General features: G+C 38.3%; 1 protein-coding gene and 1 pseudogene across 5 annotated transcripts in view; both read left to right on the forward strand.

Moving 5' to 3' along the window:
- LOC138161573 (uncharacterized) overlaps positions 1 to 12366 on the forward strand; it is a 52773-nt pseudogene extending 40407 nt beyond the window's left edge.
- The window catches only part of RARB (retinoic acid receptor beta), an 802273-nt gene that overhangs the window by 333370 nt on the left and 452121 nt on the right, over positions 1 to 16782 (forward strand). For 4 of the 5 annotated variants that reach the window (XM_069088506.1, XM_069088509.1, XM_069088507.1 and 1 more), the window contains one exon: positions 10514 to 10598. The gene's annotated coding sequence lies outside the window, so the exon portion shown is untranslated. The remainder of the gene's footprint in view (positions 1 to 10513; positions 10599 to 16782) is intronic. The other variant, XM_069088508.1, reaches the window with a different exon arrangement.

The following is a 16782-nucleotide window of genomic DNA, read 5'->3' on the forward strand; positions in this document are numbered from 1 at the left end:
ACTAAACAGCTAGGTGGTTCAATGGATAGAGCGCTAAGCCTAGAGTCAGAAAGATTGGAGTTCAAATTTGACCTCAGAAATTTGAGCTAGGTCACGAGCTGTGTGACCCTGGGCAAATCCCTTAACCCCTGCCTGCATAAAACTGGACAAGTAAATGGCAAATCACTCCAGTATCTTTACCCAGAAGACCCCAAATGGGGTCATGAACAGGTTGACACAACTGAGCAACTGACTGAACAACAACACGCTAAAACAAAAGATTGATTTCCCAGATACAGAGAGTCTAGGCACAGATATGCAGCTGCCATAGCCATTCCTCAATAAACAGCAAAGGACGAAATTCAAGAGCAAGAGATAGAAAGAGAAAACCCATTTAAAGTTACTGTAGACATTATAAAATATTTGGGAATCTACCTGCCAAAACAAACCCAGGACCTGTATGATCATAACTACAAAACACTTTTCACACAAATAAAGTCAGATCTAACTAATTGGAAAAATATCAATTGCTCGTGGCTGGGTGGAGCTAATATAATAAAAATGACAATTTTACCTAAATTAAATTATATATTTAGGGCCTTACCAATTAATTTACCAAAAAACTACTTTATAGAGCTAGAAAAAATAGTAACAAAATTCATTTGGAAGAATAAGTGGTCCAGAATATCAAGGGAATTAATGAAAAGAAATGCTAGGCAAAGTGGACTAGCTATACCAGATTTCAATCTGTATTATAAAGCAGCAGTCATCAAAACTACTTGGTACTGGCTGAGGAATAGAGGGGTGGATCAATGGAATAGATTAGGCACATGAGATTCAGAAGTCAATAACTATAGTAATGTATTGTTTGATAAATCTCCAGACCCTGGTTTTTGGGATAAGAACTCACTATTTGACAAAAAATGCTGGGAAAACTGGAATATAGTATGGCAGAAACTGGGCATAGACCATTATCTAACACCATATACCAAAATCAAGTTTAAATGGGTGCATGATCTAGGTATAAAAGTCGATAAGCAGTCTCCTAAAACAAGGAATAGTTTAGCTACCAGACTTGTGGAGAGGGAAAGACTTTATGACTAAACAAGAATTAGAGAACATTATAAAATGTAAAATGGATAATTTTGACTACATGAAATTGAAAAGTTTCTGTACAAACAAAGCCAATGTAACCAAGATTAAGAGGGAGGTGGAAAATTGGGAAAGAATCTTTACAACCTATGTCTCTGACAAAGGACTCATTTCTAAAATATACAGAGAATTGAGTCAAATTTATAAGAATACAAGTCATTCCCCAATTGATAAATGGTGTAGCAGCAAGCACCCCAGCGTTCCCAGGGTGGCTGCTAGCAATACAGGTTCTTGGATCTGCTTTGTTAAAGGAAAGCAACTCAAAATGGGTTAACAAGCTTACTTTAATCAGTCAGACATATATCGTTTACCTTGTTCAGGAGAAAAGGTCAGCACCCTGAACCTCAAAGTATACAGGCATAATTATCAAGACAGAAACATCAAGTAGACAGATTTCCAAACTGTCCAACCATTACATCCATACCCAGTCAACATCTGGGTTTCCACATTCTGGGTTTTTCAAAGCCGGGGGACTCTCAACAACGGCTTCCCAGAATTCAGATCAAATCACAGAACACTTCTCAAAGTGAGTCCCAAAACAAAGCTACACATCAGGGCTTATATAGCCTTCTCCTGGCTCAGAGAATGTAACAACCTTATTGACCCACTGGCCAATCAAAAAGTATCTACTGAAAAACAAGCCTCCCTCCCCAGGCTTCTGGTGCACTTTAGCCTAGGGGCAGGGAAGATCTTTAAAATTTACATTCGCATTACAAATGGTCAAAGGATATGAACAGACAGTTTTCAGAGAAAGAAATTAAAGCTATCTATAAGCACATGAAGAAATGCTCTAATTCACTATTGATTAGAGAAATGCAAATCAAAACAACTCTGAGGTACCACATCTCACCAGTCAGATTGGCTAAGATGACAAAACAGGAAAATGGCAAATGCTGGAGAGGATGTGGGCAAATTGGAACACTAATGCATTGCTGGTGGAGTTGTGAATTGATCCAGCCTTTCTGGAGAGCAATATGGAATTATGCCCAAAGGGCTATAAATACTTTCATACCCTTTGATCCAGCAATACCACTCCTAGGGTTATATCCCAAAGAGATCGTAGAAATGAGAGAAAGACCCATATGTACAAAAATGTTTATAGCAGCTCTTTTTGTGGTGGCAAGACATTGGAAATTAAGGGGGGGGGCCATCAATTGGGGAATGGCTGAACAAGTTGTGGTATATGCATGTTATGGAATACTATTGTGCTATAAGAAACAAGGAGCAGATGGTCTTCATATTTACCTGGAGAGGCTTAAAAGAACTGATGCTGAGTGAGAAGAGTAGAACCAGGAGAAATTTGTACACAATTACAAACACAACGTATGTGTGATGACCTACTTTGATAGACTGGACTCTTCTCAGCAATGCAATGATAAAAGTCAATCCCAAAAGACTCATGATGGAGAGAAATACCGTGTTTCCCCGATAATAAGACACTGTCTTATTTTTTTTTGGACAGAAAAACACCACAGGGCTTATTTTCAGGGGAGGGCTTATTTTAATGAACATTGACAGCAATTTTAATAAACAGGTAAATGTGAACAAAAAAATGTACCTTTATTCAATAAGCAAATCACTGGGGAAGAACAGGATGACATGCTCACTGCTGCAGCTCTGATTGGATGCAGCTCGGAGCGCGGCGTGTTTCACCTGGGGGGGGGGGGACGGTGCATACAGAGGGTACCGTAATGTAGCGTGTAGCGCAGGGGATCACCTTCACTACAGTAGCAATCTCAATAGGGCTTATTTTCGGGGTAGGGCTTATTTTAGAGGAATCTTACACAGTAAGGGGAGGGTTTATTTTCGGGATAGGTCTTATTATCGGGGAAACACAGTATGTGCATCCAGAGAAAGAACTAGAAAAAACTAAGTTTATATCCAGGTGGAAGCAAAATACGTGATCTTTTTCCTTCTCTTATTTGGTTTTATGTCCTCTTTACCATTTTTCATTCCAGCTGGTACAATCTGTCCTTATAACCTGACTAATGTATAATGTGAAAGTATTTACAGATATTTGACTATAAGCCGCCATGGGGGGAGGGGGGAGGGGAGTGAGGGGGACAAAATGTGAAACTCAAGGAATTGTGTAATTGAATCCTGTAAACTAAAAGGAAACAAATTAATAAAAACATTTAAAAAATTAAAAAAAAATAAAGAGCAAAGGATGTGAACAGATTTCAAACGAATAGTAAGAATTATAAATGACCACAGTGAAATGCACTACAAATCACTAATAGTAAAAAGAAAAAAAGTGCAAATTGAAAGAACTCTAAAGTTTCCTCTCCCATCATGCAAATTGGCATTGATATTAAAGATGGAAACAGTTAATGGTGAATGAGCAATAGAAAGCTAGGCACAGGGATGCATTATGGATAGAGTTCTGATAGGGCAGCCATTAAGGATTTCAGTTTGGTATCAAGTGACCAAATTGTCTCTAATCTTTAACCCAACAATCCCACTTAGCAATATATACTACAAGGAAGTTAAAGACAGAATGAAAGATATGGTAGATACTCAAATATTCATAACAGTTCTCTTTGTGGTGGAAAAGAATTTGGGGGGGATATATGTGTGTATGTATATATATAAAATCATCAGTATAACATAAATAATATAAATATTCAAAATACATCTATAAAACAAAATGATAGAAATCATATATAAATATATAACACCATAAGTATATTACAGTATAAATAAATATAGTCTGGTCATAACAACAACAATAATGATATGATAATGATAATAGTTAAATTTATAGAGAGTTTTAAGGTCTGCAGAGCTCTATATTGATCTCAGTTAATCCTCACAACTCTGTGAAATAAGGTACAGATGAGAAAAATAAAGCCGACAAAGGTTCCATGATTTGCCCAAAGTCTTTCAGCTGATAAGTGCCTGAGTCAGTTTTCAAACTCAGAGCTTCCTTCTCTAAGTCCATATTGCTATCTCTATAAGAAATGATAAATATAAGGAATTCCAAGAAATGTGGGAAAATTTATATTGACTGATGCAGAGTGAAATAAACAAAACCAAAAAAAAAGTGTGTGCACGCATATTGAAAATATCACAGAGAGAATGAGAAAGAGTCAAAGACAGAGAAAAGGGTAAGGAGAGACAGACAGAGAAGCAAAGAGGGTGGTAAGGACTCTGCACCGGTTCATAAAGTCTTACTATACTTTTTTGAATTCCTCATTTTTGCAATAATACCCCCTTTACACTCATAAGCCAAAACTTGGCTATTTTCTAATCAATGGCACATGCCTTGTTTTCAGGGTGGTGGTGGGTTTTTTTGGCTACCACAAAAAGTGTTTATTTGAATATTTAGGTAGATATATGGCTTCTGTGTTTGACCTCCTTGGAATGTATGCCAAGCAGTATTTTCTTTACCTTTTTAAACTTTGTTGGTTAAACAGGATTGGACATCTGGTTGACTCATATGAACATTCACAGGTGTCAAACAAGATAATGGCATAATGGAAAATGCACTTAAGCCATTCACTAACTCTCTCAAAGCTTCTATTTCTTCATCTGTAAAATGAGGGAGTTGCACCACTTTCTAAAAGTGGAATGCAAATGGCACGTGCATGGACACTGAGGCATCAGTCTCTAATAATTTTGATTTTCTCTCAGGTTCTCAGCTATGTTCCAGGTCAATAATGTTGCCAGATGAGTAATCTCCAGCAAAATGAGGTACATTTATAGGAAAGCAGGCCAAACAATGGCCAACCATTTGACCAATATTCTCTTAGTATCTGTGCCAACCTTCTGCCTCAGCATAGCAATACCGTATGACCAATCTTTTCAGTTATGCTTGTGTGGGATAAAAGAGTTCAGAGTCTGAATCTGAGGTCAGAAAAGGTCTTTATTCTTTCTCATGAGAAAGGGCCCTCTGCCCCTGTTGCTCAAATGGTGTCTGACAGGGAAAGAGCACCAAGTAGAAGCAAGCCCATGGTTACATAACCTTCTAATGCTGAAACCCAACCCCCCCAACTGGCCTTCACCCTCATTGGTAGGGAGGCTGGCCCATAACCTAAGCATGGGAATCTATCTCAGAGACAAAGGACACAAACATATGGGTGTCCAATGTAAGGCCAGAAAGGCAGTTTTATCCTTATTTGACATATCTTGTGCTGAGGTGGCATTGTCTCCTTTGCTCTAAGTTCCAGATTCCTGTACAGTCAGATGACTTCTAAATTTAGGCCTAGTGGATGCTGAAACTACTCTAGATTTGATTTTTCACAATGGGGAAACTTCACTGCAATTATCCCTCACAAGCTTGAGAAACAATAGAAGAATAGGCGGGGCATGGAGGCTAGTTTGCCCCATTAATTTGGTGTCCAAACTCTTCTTACTGACTGCTGGATGTCTTGAGCATACATTTACAAAGAAGCTTAGCTATGAACATGCATCAAGTTTTCCCAGCTGTATATACTGGAGTTGACTGAACTTCAAATTTATGCAAAGACTTAAACTGCAAATGGAAAGATAGACTAATAATTAGCTAGAACATTCAATGCTGAATACCACATTGATTACAATTACCTGGATAGCTTGGTCAAAAAAATACCTTCTCCCAAATATCCAAATATTGTTCCAATTCTCTGCTTCCTTTCTGTATCAAGAAGGAGCTTTAGTATAGAAAATATTTAGTTTGCTTTTGAGAGGTGAGAAAATCATGTCAATTATTCTTACAGTTAGGATTTTTTCCCCTTCAAAGATCTAGTAAAGAATAATTGTTACATGGTCTCATTTATGCTGTGTTAATTTGATATACCATTGTGTTGTATTGGTATTTCTAGCACATTTATATGTTGACTATGCTTTTAGGAAGATCCCCTTAATAGAGTTGTGAATAGTTAAACAGCAAATGTCTGTTGAGTTGTGTCTGTATCTACTAATATATTTATATATGTCTATGTGCATGTGTGTTTTAAGACACATGAGTAGAAACTAGCTGCATGCAAATGGGTCTGGCTACTGTGCAGGGCAGAGAAACCCTCACCTACTGCAAAGAAAATCCCCCAAAGTTATATAAAAATAATGAATTAAATAATAACAAAACTAGGGGAGAAAACATTCCCAGAGTCCAGAAATAAGCAGACAGAGGTCTTACTTTTTTCAATCTGAGGAAGGGGAGGGGCAATCTGTGTTGAAAGAAAGAACAAATGAATTGATGATATCACCTAGCATCTCAAATTTCTGGGGACCTGTGATTTCATTGTTGAGTGTCATTCCCAGTGGCAACTCCCTCCAGCAATACAAATCAACAATTCATCTTTAACTTAGAGCCTTTGAGAGTTGTCAATGGCACTTGAGAGATTAGATTACTTTTACATAGTCAAACACAGCTAGTACATACCCAAGGCTGGACTTGCGCCTGGGTTGTCCAGACTCCAAGGCTGGCCTATTGTGTGATTATGCAACTAGCCATTAACTTAAAAATATTTTACAATCAGTTGAGATCTCCCCCATTTAAACCCATTCTTTCTCCTACCTTCCAGTTCTCATTGGTATATGTGTCAATATCCATTTTTAAATTTACACTTAAAAATCCAACACACTGGGAATATTTTAAATCTTATGGCTTAGTGTAGGCTGATCGCCCATTAGCAGAAAGAATCTGTTCTTAATTATCCGACTCAACAGAATGATTTGAGCATTGCCCCAGGTATCAGAACATCTACTTCTCATTTCTCGGGAAAACAATGGGCTGCTTTATCTAAAATAAAGGCACATAAAGATTTATATATAAGTGTGCTTTCTACATAAGCAGAATGTGCTTTTATACACACGTATGGATAGCATACATGAACAATGAGGGATTTGTCAGAAGAACTGAGAAATGGAAAAAGAGAACATTTGGAGTACTGAGGATTATTCTTCATCTTCTCAAGTTGTTCTTAGAACTTGGTAGAATTGTTTTCTTTTGGTTGTGACAGCAAAGAAGTCTAGAATCTATAAGATCTATATTATTTTATCCACATGCAAGCCATACAGCAATCCTAATCCTAATTTAATTTAATTGATTCAACTCGTATTTTAATAAAGATGGTGGTGGATTAGGACAGGGATTTGTGGGTGTGATGGCAGGACACAAATCTGTGAGTTCGGACTAAATATTTGAAAAATTAGTTGCCGTGAGCCCTTTAAATGGGCATGCCCTTTATCCCAATGAGGTCATTTCAAAATAGCATCACTAAGTACATGATGGATCACCAAGCCCCCATTTAACATTGTAGAAATATTGTTATTCCAAGTGTCATTTACGACACCCTTTGTCTAACACTAACTGCCTTTTATGGCATCCTTTTATCTAACATCATTTGTAATGAAACCATGTATTGCATCAACAACTGTAATAACTCTTGACTCATTTCCATTCCTTGTTTATTAAGTTCCTACTTTGTGCACCCAGGCTTGTATAGTCATCCTTGACTTTTTACTCTACTCATCGCCTCCTTGTATAAACAGTTGTCAAATATTGTTCATTTCATTTCCACAATATGTCTCAACTCTGGCCTGTTCTTCCCAATTCACGTTGTCAACACTCAGACTTCTAAGTGGTTTCTCTGGCTCCTCTTTTTCTCATCTCCAATGCCTGTATCACACAGTCACAAACACAATAGTTCCAAGGACAGATCCAGACATGCCATTTCCCCTTCAAGAATCTTCAGTGGTTCTTATTGTCTCTGGAATAAAATACAAACCTTTCTGACCTTTCGAGTCCTGTAAAATCTGACTCCAATTTATCTTTCCACACCAATTTCACATTATTCCTCCTTACATGCTCTGTGTCCCAGGCTAACTGTCCTGTTTTTGGTTCCTGCTGGTCAATATTCCATCAGCCACCTCTGAGCCTTTATTAAAGTCCCTTCATGCATGGAATTCTTTTCCTTTTCACTATTGCCCTATAGAATTTTGAGCCCAACCTCCTTATTCTATAATAAATGAAAAATATAAGGCTTAAGGAAAGGCAAAAGATGTCGATGAATGAAAGAGCCTGGCAAGTTGAATAATTTTTCCCTACTCAACAAGCCATTTCCCCTAAAGTTTTGGCTATTATATATGCTTCTTGAATGAATGAATAATGATTGAATAAAAAGAGTTATGCTACCGTTATCCATACCACATCATGGGGGTTAAGGGGTATGGTGCCCCCATTATTTAGAAAATCCATTGAAAAATTTTGGTGCTCCCTTTGTACCAGAGAAGGAGTCTGAACATTTTCTTTTTCTTTTGTGGGGTGTTTACCTTATTGTAAAATTTGGTTATAGACTCTGTCAACCTCTGACCTTCAAGGGTTATCTTCAGCTGCCACAGAACTCCTCAAAAATTCCCATTTAATTTCTTATGGCAACTTGCAATATATCAAAACCACAATGGGAAAGTTGCAGTATGGAAGGTATACTCGTTACAAAGGGAAAAGAAAAGCAAACCAGTCCTGCCTTTAAGAACTGCCATTCTACTGGTGGACACAATATGAAACGAGAATGGAAGGTTATGTGATGGCCGAAGGACTTTAGATATCAGGTTGAGGATTTATTGTGTTATATAGGGGCAAGTTGGTGCCACTGAAAGTTTTTGAACAGCCTTGTTAAGATCTGAGTTTTATGAATATGGACCATCCAATTGGCAGCTGCGGGGACGATGGATTGGAGAAGGTCATGCTGGAAGGGAGACCAGTCAGGAAGCCATCGCAGGGTTCCAGCCTTCAAAAGATGAGGGAGGGCCCAAACGAGGTGAAAGCTGTGTGGGTAGAGAGAAGGGGTTGGATGTGAGCAGCTGTTAATCTCAACTCGATTCATGTTGCTAATCTCTATAATAATGATAATAATAGCTCCTATTTATAGTGCTACTTTAAGGTTTTTCAAGCACTTGACACATTATCTCACTTGATTCGAACAACAACCCTGCTCTAAAGAAATGTTTCCCAGCCCTCCTTTGTGGTAGTGCCTTTCCCCTGCTATCCCTAATGTGCCCTGTATGTATTTTGTTTGTACAGTTACTTGCACGTTGTCTCCCCTATTCAGCTATGACCTCCTTGAGTGCAGGGACTGTTTTTTGCCTTTGTCTATGCTGATCACAGTGCCTGGTGCATTGTCGTCTGGTTGTGTCTGACTCTTTGTTACTCATTAGGAGTTTTCTTTGCAAAGATACTGGGGTGGTTTTCCATTTCCTTCTCCAGTTCATTTTACAGAAGAGGAAACTGAGGCCAAGAGGGTTAAGTGACTTGCCCAGAGTCACACAGCTAGTAGTTGTCTGAGACCAGATTTGAACTCAGATTCTCCTGACTCCAGGCCTGGTGCTATCTACTGCCCCATTTAGATGCCCCCCAATGCATAGTAACTGCTTAATACATCCTTGTTGACTGAATGAACATGAGGCAGGTGCCATTATTATTTTCCTTTTACAATTGAGGAAATAGACTGTGAACCACCCAGGGCCACACATCTAGACTGGCAGTACATATTAGTTTAACTCACAAAGGAAACAGTTGGTACTAGTCCAGTCCACATTGCCACCAGCTTAGGAATGCCTCTCCAACCCCTACCTCTTCCACCAGTCTGCCAAATAGTCTCTCTTGCATCATTTTAAGGGTTTCTGAAATTCCCAATCCATCTGTGGGGCCTTTGTCAACTGATCCTCAAAGAACCATCAGTGCCTCATTATCCCTCCTGCCACATGAAGACCAAACTCATAGAACAATAAATCTGTTAAAAATGGAAGGGAAGTTAAACATCATCAAGCCCAATCTCCTTTTTCTATAATAAATGAAGAATACAAGTCTTAAGGAAAGGCAGAAGATGTTGGCAAATGAAAGAGAGTCTGGCAAGTTGAATAATTTTTTTCTACTCAAAAAGCCAGTGACAGAATCCAGATAAACACCTGGGACTAGTTGGTGATTACAGCAGCTTCTTTCCCACTTTCTGATCAGTAGCCCTGAGATAAGCTTAACATGGGCCTGTGGGTGATTTTTGGAAAGGCAAGGAAAGACCAGCATTGGTATTGGTTTTTTTTACAGAATTGGCATTGTTAGCCAAAGACTATGGTATTGCAGGTAGAGAGTCAGGAAATCCTGGATTAGAGTCCCAGCCCTGACACTTAGTGAACCTATGACACTGGGCAAGTCACTTAATATCTCAGTGTCCTAGATAACTCTCCAAGGGGAAGGGAACAAGAATTCATTAAGTGCCTATTATGTACTAAGTGCTTTACAAATATTATCTTATTGATCTTTTATCAAGCAGGTGTCAATCTGCATTGGCAGAATATGTCTCCTAAGAGAAGTTCTATTTACAAATGAAATCACAATCCATTTTTTTCTTAAGGTAATTGTTGTATCTGTTCTCTTGATTCTACTCTCTTTGCTTTGTTTCAGGTAGTTTATTGAAAAAAAATCCGCTCAACTACATTTTCCTTGTTAAACATCTTATGGCACCAGATAGAGTCTCAGGAAAAATTTGGTAAGCACTAAGATTTTTTGTAAATGCTCACATTTTCTAAGTCTTTAATGGAAAACATTAGCTGCCATTTAAATTACACTTTAAATTTGCAAAGCATTTTTATAGATATTATCTTATTTATAAGATAATAAGAATGAGAAAGTTAAGAATAATAAGAATATAACCTGTATTGTAGATCAGTACTATAAGAATTTTACAGATGAGGAAACTGAGGGTCACAATAGAGAAGTTTATCAGTAAGATTTGTACTGCAGCCTTCACGACTCCAGGTCTAAAAATTTACCTACTATATCTACTAAGAATATTTTGATTCAGAGTCATATTAATCTAATAGTATTGAAAATTATGCAAAAGATAAAAATCTATGTTATTCTCCTCTGGGAATAAATCTCTTCAGACAGAAGTGTGTTTTTTATTACAACAAAAATTATTTGTCTTGCAAATATATGTTTATTTTCTTTATTTTCATCCCATTTTCTTGCCAAGTCAATATTTAGCAAATAGAAAAAACTAGTGGGTTGTTGGGTGGGTTTTGCTCTGTCTTTGGCATTTATATCCAAGGAAATTGAATTACACAGTGATCTGTCACTTCATTTATGTTGGGATCTTTCCCCATCCCCCTTCTTCTCATTTCTCACCGATAATTTCCTTGATATTTCTGCCTTCCTATCCATCCTCATCTTTTATCTGTATGATCTGTGCTGAGTCTGGTCCCAGTTGTTTCAATTAGCAATTAGCTTCTTTTCTGCATTCTCTTCAGAAATTTTCTCATGGAGTTGGACACATTTTGATCCCATTTTGGGGGGAGGGGAAGGGGGATCTAGAAAAACTTTAACTCTGGGTACTGTATATTCTATACACCTATACATTTTTGAATTTTTTTTCATTTTGACTCAATTCAATTTTATTTTATCTAATACAGATCTTTCCTAACTTCTCAGTAAACATGATTTTGAAGTGTGTTGGCTTAGAGTTTAGGGTATTGGGGGTAGGGGAGGAGGAAATTATCATTAATAAAATCTGGAGTTTCTCCTGTAGGCATAACTTCAACTAAGAGGATTGAAGTATCACTCCTTCATGCATCTCAACCAGCCTGATAGTACAGCTGCATAATTTTTCAGCACCTTGTCACGGTCAGCTTCTGATTCTTACCCTAGATTCAGAGCTGAAAGAGACCTTAGCAATGATCTTGTCCTGCCCAGTTCCACCAGGCTCCTGAAACTCCCTCCTCTCATCTCCAGCAAGGGCGGGGGTGGTGGTGGGGGTGGGGGGGAGGCATGACGGACAAAGTACAACAACATGACAAGAAGTTCTCAGCCTGTGCCACAGGATTTTCAGGCTTTCAAGGAGGTGGCATTCGGCATCAGGGAAGTGGGAGGGCACTATTAGAGGAAAGCAGTACATTATAAATGAAGCCAGAATATTGTTACAGAAAAACAAAAATCATATGCATTCAGAACTAATTAAAAAATGATAGATGAATGCACAGCAAGAATTTAAATAGGATCGCATTATCAGATCCCATATCCAAGGCCAGTAAGTCTCAATCCATCCTCCAAATGTTAGTACTAATCCACTATATCACCCAAACCTAACTCACTTTCCTCCAGTGGCCCTCACTTCCCTATAATATTGTGGACTTCAAGCCCAGGAGAAGCTAAGTAAACTTTCCAAAACATTATATCTCATGTCTTACAATGAAGCTTCTTAATTCAAGAAATAGCTTGTGTAAACTGAACCAGGCAGGACTTGAGCACAAACTCATGGGTAATCTTTTCTCCTTGAATTAAGTCCAGTCAGAGAAATGAAGGACAAAGAATATGGAGTCTTTGCTATAATTTCTCTTAAATACTCAAAGATTTGGGTCCTTTTTTTGAGAATTAAATTTTCTGGTCTTTTTTAAGTTTACATCATTCATTTTCACAAGATTTTGAGTTACAAATTTTCTCCCCATCTTTCCCCTATCTACCACCCCAAAACAGCAAGGTTGACCCATTCCCTGTTGCCTTCCTATTCTTCCCCTCCATTGTAAGTTTTCCCTTGCCTCTTTTATATGGGATAATTTACCCCATTCTGTCTCTCCCCATCTCCTCTCATTATATTCCTCTCTCACCTCTCACTTAAACCCTTTAATTGTCATCCCTTCCTATTCAACTGGTCCTGTGTCCTCTGTCTTTATATACCTGTACACATATACACTCACTCACATATGTACTCATATGCCCATATAACCTCCTATATATATACATATGTATATATGTATGTGTGTATATATATATATATATACACGTACATTTCTATTCCCTTCAACTATTCTTATACTGAGAAATGTTTCATCAGTTATAATTATCATTTTTCCATGTAGGAATGTAAATAGTTCAACTTTGATAAGTTCCTTATGATTTCTTTTCCGTTTACCTTCTCATGCTTCTCTTGCTTCTTGTATCTGAAGGTCAAATTTTCTATTCAACTCTGATTTTTTCATCATGAATGCTTGAAAGTTGTCCATTCTATTTAATGACCATATTTCCCCCTGAAACATGATACTCAGTTTTGCTGGGTAGGTGATTCTTGGTTTTAATCACAGCTCCTTTGACCTCCAGAATTTCATATTCTAAGCCCTTTGATTCCTCAGTGTAGAAGCTGCCAGATCTTGTGTTATCCTGATAGTGTTTCCACAATATTCAAATTATTTCTTCCTGTCTGCTTATAATATTTTCTCCTTGATCTGGGAACTCCAGAACCTGGCTATAATATTCCTAGGAGTTTTCTTTTTGAGATCTTTTTCAAGAGGTGATCAGTGGATTTTTTCAACCTCTATTTTGGCCTCTGATTCTAAAACATCAGGGTGATTTTCCTTGAGAATTTCTTGAAGGATGATTTCTAGGTTCCTTTTTTGATCATGACTTTCAGGTAGTCCAATAATTTTTAAATTATCTCTCCTGGATCTATTTTCCAGGTCAGTGGTTTTTCCAATGAGATATTTCACATTGCCTTCTATTTTTTCATTTGTTTGGATCTGTTTAATAGTATCTTGATTTCTCTTAAAGTCATTACCTTCCATTTGCTCCAATCAAATTCTGAAGGAATGATTCTATTCAGTGAGCTTTTGAGATTCTTTTTCCATCTGGCAAATTTGGCTTTTTAGGGCATTCTTCTCCTCATTGGCTTTTTGAGCCTCTTTTGCATTTGAGTTAGTCTCTTTTTGAAGGTGTTATTTTCTTCAGTCAGGTTGTTAACTCTCTTTTCATGATTTTCTTGCATCATTCTCATTTCTCTTCCCAATTTTTCCTCCACTTCTCTTTGTTGGTTTTCAAAATTCTTCTTAAGTTCCTCTATGGCCAGTTCATATTTTTCTTGGAAGCTTTTGGTGCAGGAGTTATGACTTCATTGTCTTCCTCCTGTTCCATGCTTTGATCCTTTTTGTCCCCAGAAAAGTAGTCCAAAGTCAGATTCCTGTGCTTGCTTTTCTTCCTTTGCTTGCTCATGTTGCCACTTAATTACTTGACTTTTAAGCTTTTTGCCACAGTAGAACTCTGCTTCCAGAGAAGAGAGCTTTTTCCCAAGTAGGGGTTTTCTCAGCTGCCAGAGCTATTACTTGGCTGCCCTTTGAAGCCTCACCCTGGCACCTCATCACACACCCCAGGACCTCCACCCAAGACAGCAATACAGATCCAAGTAAGTTAAAGCAAGAGCAATTACCCCTCAGACTGGTTACTTGGTCCTCCTACAATCTGCAGGCCAGGATCTCTGAAGCAGCCACACAGCAGCGACTGTATGGATACTGTGCATCAGCCTCTTCTCCCTCTGGGGGGGGGGGGGGCAGAGGCCAGACCATACTCCCAGACTCCCTGTTCTCAAAGTTCACACTGACCTCTCACTTTCTCCTTAACATCTATGGGTTGATAATTCTGGAAACCATCACAGATGCTGGTTATCCACTCTCCCAAAGTCCCTCTAGTAGGGGCTGATCGTGGCCACCCTGAGACTAAAATGCAGCAAGCTGCAATGACCCCTTCCTGCTGTCCTGTCTTCAGTGGGAGATTACTTTTTCTCTGTCACTTTGTAGGTTCTGTCGTTCTAAAGTTTGTTTGGAGTAAATTTTTATATGTATTGGAGGAAGTGGGAGCAGGAGCATGACAGAAGTCCTGTTTCTACTCCTCCACATTCAAGGTTTGGTTCCTTCATCTCATAATGTCCATTTATATGTCCTTAAATTTCTCAGTACCAGTGTGTTGCTACTAGATAGCAGTATGCTAACTCCCAGAGATCATTCCTAATAAGAATCTTAGTAGCATATGAACATAGAAAGAATTAGATTTAAATTTAAATTTTAGTTTGTATAGAAATAATGTAGTTGTATACACACAGAGGAAGCTGCAGAGTAGGGACATGGCAGTACCTGTTAGTAGTTTCTGTTGAAGTTCTTAAGATTACTTTGACAATTAGATACTAGCCTCAGACCCACAAATCTCTGTGGACTTTAATAGGTGTATTTAAAATAAGGCCTTTTCTCTTTTAGTTGTTCTACTGATATCCTTTATTTGTCTCTCTTGGTTCAAAGATAGACTTTTCATTAATTTTAAGTGGGTTACTGTTACCACACTAGCAGAGTTCATCACATATACTCCAGCTTCCTCTCCCCTTAACTGCTAGTGGAAGATTCATAGTATCTCAGGGAAATTTTGGGGAGGAGGGAAATATCCCAAATTTTCAGGAACTGATGTAGTGTATTTAATTCTGTCCACTAAATGCATACAATGTATAAGCAAATTGTAAAACAGGTGACATAATTCTAGCCCCAAAGCCTCATTGCAAGCTCATGCTACAATGGGTAAAAGAAATCACTATTTCTAATTGACAACAAAGTTGGAATCTCACAAGCAGAAGAATATTCTGGCTAAATTGCAAGGCTAGGCTGATTTTAAAATTATGTACAAATAGGAAAAGGAAAATCTAGATCAAAAACAGAAAGGACTGTGCCTTTGTGATAAGCCAAGGGAAAACCCCACTGAGAGTCACTGTGTATCACAGCTTTCTCTTGTGTTCAAAGATGATTAAAATCTTCAATAAAAATTGTTCATAAAAATAAGTTTACTAAATTTCATATATATACACATGCATTTTTTAATCTACTCATCCTACTACCCTTGATGAACAAAAAAAGAAGAGAAGAAAAGGAAAAGAAAACTCATAATAGGCACGCATAATCCAACAAATCTAATTTTCACATTGGTCATGCCCCAAAATATATGTTTCTCTCTACATGTTCAGTCCATTTATTTTCTACCAGGAAGAATGTAGTATTATGTTTAGTCTTTAGCATTCTAGGCTTGTGGTTTATCACAACATTTAGTAGAGTTTTTAAAAATTCTGAGACTTGCCCATGATAAAAAAAGCCTCAGAACTTGAACCCAGGATTTTGTAAATCCGATCCATGTGCCGATGCCACCCCCATCCAGTATATCATGCATCTCCTCTTACCCCTGAATAGTAATGGTGGCCATTCCTGTGTTCTGTGTTTGAAGGAGTCTACTGGTTTACCCAGGTCAGGGTTGCACTTGGAAGTCTATGTACAAATCATATTTAGACATCATTAGCCCTGATACATTAACAACCATAGTCCTTGAGATGAAAAACATGTTCATCCACCCCCACCTCCAATCCCCCCCAAAAAACCAGGAGAAGAACCTGCCATAGTCTTCATTATTTTTAATAGGGGGCTGAGGCAGCTGGCTCTCTTTGTACCCCCATGGACCCAACCTCCATCTCCTAGCCAAAGTCAGGGGTTCTAAAAGTCAACTTGTCTGTTTCTGTCTTCCTCTTCCTGCTCCACAGCAGAGGCTACAGCTGGACAAAAGTACTCCTGGTGAAGAGCCTGCCTGCTCTGGCTTCATTCCCTCTCCTAGCTGGGTCTGCCTGCTTCCTTACTATGGCCACTGCTGGAGCATGGCTGGGAGCCCAAATCAGTTAAAGGAAAGAGGGGAATTTTCTGATTGTTTACACACCTGAGACAAAAACTTGGTGCATTGAAGGAAGTGCTTGGTTTTGAGTCTGAGAACCTGGGCTCAATTCCTGGATCTGGTTGTACTTGTATGACCTCAGGCAAATCACTTAATCTCCCTAAGCCTCAGTTTCCTTACCTGTAAAAATGAGAGGGGGTAGACTAAATGATCTCTGTCTT

This window comes from Petaurus breviceps, unplaced genomic scaffold (genome assembly GCF_028583685.1).
Source record: "Petaurus breviceps papuanus isolate PSGF00001 unplaced genomic scaffold, PetGlider_PUasm1.0 185, whole genome shotgun sequence".
Classification (NCBI taxonomy): Eukaryota; Metazoa; Chordata; class Mammalia; order Diprotodontia; family Petauridae; genus Petaurus; species Petaurus breviceps.